We start from the raw sequence: 3856 nt of genomic DNA, 5'->3' as shown, positions 1-3856 counted from the left end.
TAATGACCCACTTTTGCATGGGAGAAGACAGCTGGCTAGCCCGCAGAAGCAATAGCACCAGCGTCCCCGGCACCTCTGAAGCCAGGGACGGCAATGGCAAACCACGACGCAACAAGCACAAGCGTCGAATCCACAACGAAAGTACCGAAGACACAACGGTCAACGCTAGATTCAGCGGCTCTAAATCCGGTCAACAGAAGAAGCCATTCAAAGGAAATAGAGATGGTCCATCTAGTTTGGACAGAATACTCGATCGGCCTTGCCAGATTCACGACACCCCCGATAAGCCTTCCAATCATACACAACAGAAACCGTTGGGTCTTTAAACAATCCGACAAGCTTAACACCGAACATAAAGGGAAAGCGCCGCCCAGCGAAGACGACAAAGAGCCTCGCCCATCGAACACGGGTGGACAGAAGAAAGTTCCCCCCGAGGTAAAAATGGTGAATATGATATATGTCACACATATCCCCAAGCGGGAGCGCAAGCGCGCGTTAAGGGACGTCTACGCCGTCGAGCCGGTCGCCCCAAAATTCAACCCATGGTCGGCTTGTCCGATCACCTTCGATCGAAAGGACCACCCAACTAGTATCCGTCATGGAGGTTCAGCAGCTCTGGTCCTCGACCCAATCGTCAACGGATTCCACCTTACGCGAGTCCTCATGGACGGCGGCAACAGTCTCAACCTGCTCTATTAGGACACTGTCCGCAAAATGGGCATTGATTCGTCAAGAATCAAGCCCACTAAAACTACCTTTAAAGGAGTAATACCCGGTGTAGAGGCTCGCTGCACGGGCTCAATAACATTGGAAGTCGTCTTCGGTTTGCCGGACAACTTCCGAAGTGAAGACTTGATCTTCGATATCGTCCCCTTCCGCAGTGGATAGCACGCACTGCTCGGACGAACCGCTTTCGCCTGTTTTAATGTGGTCCCGCACTACGCTTATCTAAAGCTCAAGATGCCCGGCCCACGTGGCGTCATTACAATCAATGGAAACATGGAATGCTCCCTCCGTACCGAGGAGCATACCGCGGCCATCGCCACTGAAGTATAGGGCGGCCCTGTGAAGCCGCACACCTCATCGGCCATCAAGCCGCCGGACTTCATTAAACAAGACAGGTCAGTTCCGCATGCTGACAGCTCGGTAATTCCAGAGCTGGACTAGCAGTTTCAACTCCGTCGATCACCACACACGTCCGCGAAATTCGTACCGCGCGTGCATAGTTATGCACTCAAAATACCTTGCGCATCAGCGGAGGCACAATACAGATAGGCCCATAGTACGGTTCGACCCTATACGACCTTCCCTTTTTCTTAATTATTTTTTCTCTTCTACAACATGTGAATTAAAACCTATTCATCCTATGGACTTACAAGGACTCTTTTCGAGCCCGGTTTCGTACAAATAGCCAAAGACCATTCCTCTCAAGGAGCCTCTCTCTCCAAGGCGAAAGTAGCACAAACGTGCGGCAGGAGGTCCAAAGGATTTTGTAGACCAAAACTTTATTCAAGAACATGTATAGAGCTTTTCCCCTTCTTCTTAGACCCATGACATGTAAAATGGCTCGGTGATTATGGTACCCTTTGTAAGATCACATTTTGACGTGTCAATCAGATTCCAGTGAAAACAATTTGTATTCGGTATCGCCTTTATTCATAGACAATATACCGTATCCTCAGTTATCTCACTCACACACCTCGGCACAAATTGCCAGGGGCTCTATATGGCCACACATGTGTCGCCAAACAGAAGCCCGAATAGCTTTATAGCACAATTCGGCATCCTGAGCTTGGCATTATATGCATCGGCTCCGAATCATGTCTTTGGTCAGTAGTTGGGTTGCCCGGCTCCTGTGTTTGCTACCTTACGTTCCATTTGTTCGGCTAGGGTAGTAAAGGGAGAACTACTGCGATTGTGCTTCTGGTTCGTCCGGTCAAGCACCTCAGTAGAGAAAGCCGAAAACTGACTGTCATGATGTGGCGAGAGGCGGTCAGCCACTCGGTGACTTATTAAAATCTTTAGCGATTGTTTCCGTATTACACAAAGCACCGCTTTTCCGGTCACATACGCAACGCATCCGTATCTGGATAGCCGCGTACATACCAGGGGCTATCTTTTAGTCCCATCGTCAAACTCCTATGGCCAAGTGAGAGTGGTAAAGCCACATAGTCCGATTGCCTGGTTCGCTGCACTGACACCTCCTTCACGGACCAAGACATTGGGTCAAGTGTGATCATGTGCTATTCCGAACACCCCTATAGTATCTACGTGGGGGCCGAAGCCGATGACTGGAAAACTCTTAGGAATAAAAAAATGGCCACACATGAGGGAAGAACTTTCAGACAAAGACATAAATATACTACAAAGCCTTCATATATAATGAAAACGTCCGGATAATTCGGGTACAATTATTCGAACATAACGTCCTTTGAGCATTGACTCTCTATCAAGCGGGCACCCTCTAGGACGTCCTCTAAATAGCGCTCCGGCGTGCGGTGGTTCTTGCCTCCGGGAGGGCCCTCGTCAGCCACTTTGGCAGCGTTCATCTTTGCCTAGTGCATCTTGACGTGGGCAAAGGCCATCCGTGCACCTTCTATGCACACGGACCGCTTGATTGCATCGATTCGGGGCACTGCATTGACAAGTCGCTGCGCCGGGCCAAAATAGCTACTCGGAATGGGTTCGGCTGGCCATAGCCGAACTACGACGTCCTTCATGGCCGCTCCAGACATCTTATGCAGCTCGGCCCACTGCACCATTTGATCATTCAGCAGCGCCGGGCGCTCCCGTGCCGCGAACTGTGACCAAAACAGCTTCTCCATTGCATGTCCCTCCTGAGCCTGGAAGAATTGCGCGGCATCGACGGTACTCTTCGGAAGATCCGCAAAAGCGTCTGGAGAACTCCGCGGTCGATTAAGCCAGACATATCTCTATCACCAAACTTAGTCTGTAAAAGAAAGGGCTTACCAGCCGCTATCTGCCCGGCCTGCTGGACCTCCTCGCGAGCCGCTCTAGATTCGGACCGCGCCTCTTTGGCCTCCTTAAGGGCCTTGGCGAGCTCAGTTGCCTTGGCTTTAATCTCCTCCTCAAGGGACTTGCACTTGCGAGCAACGTCCTTGAGGTCTTGCTCTACTATAGATACCTGGTCCTCGACCTGGCGCCGGGTGGCCTGTTCGGCCTTCAAATCTGCAGCTGCTTTATCAGCGGCCGCATTTCTCACTCTCGCCTGTTCCTTGGCCCGGGAAAGTTCACCCATAAGGGTCTCGACCTCAGCAGCGCCATCTGCAATTTCACACATAACAGAGTCTAAGTTTCAACTTTGCATTTGCACATTCATATAGGCACAAACGGGATGCTTACAGCATACCTTGTGCCTCATCGAGCCACTTGTTAATAAGGACAATGTCCTCATCGGCCTGCTTCAGTTGCCGTTTCAGTTCGAAAACCTCCGCGGCCTAGGCGGTTGCTGCTAACAGTGAAGCCTATTTTTCCAGCCAAATAAGTATGTTAGTTCCTGCAGACATATATAGATCCTCTGTTCGCCCTTCCTCATGGGCTGACCAGAGTCTCAAGGGCTACTATCTATATACAGGCATATTTTCCATATGGAAAGTGGCTAAAGACATTACATCGCATACCTCGAAGCCTGTTAGTAGGCTCGTAAAGGCTTCATTCAGCCCGCTTTTAGCGAACTGAATATTCTCAGCCAATGTACCCATCAAGGTACGATGCCCCTCCAAGATGGACGCATTCTGCAGTTCGTCCCTCAGCGTGTTTGGCGCCTCCAGATCCATGGAGGTCGCCGTAAGAATAGGCGCTCCCCCTCCCTTGAAGGGGGCCGCTCACTCGACTC

The sequence above is a fragment of the Triticum urartu genome, chromosome 6, assembly GCF_003073215.2.
Source record: "Triticum urartu cultivar G1812 chromosome 6, Tu2.1, whole genome shotgun sequence".
Classification (NCBI taxonomy): domain Eukaryota; kingdom Viridiplantae; phylum Streptophyta; class Magnoliopsida; order Poales; family Poaceae; genus Triticum; species Triticum urartu.
Note: the sequence above shows the minus strand (reverse complement) of the source record.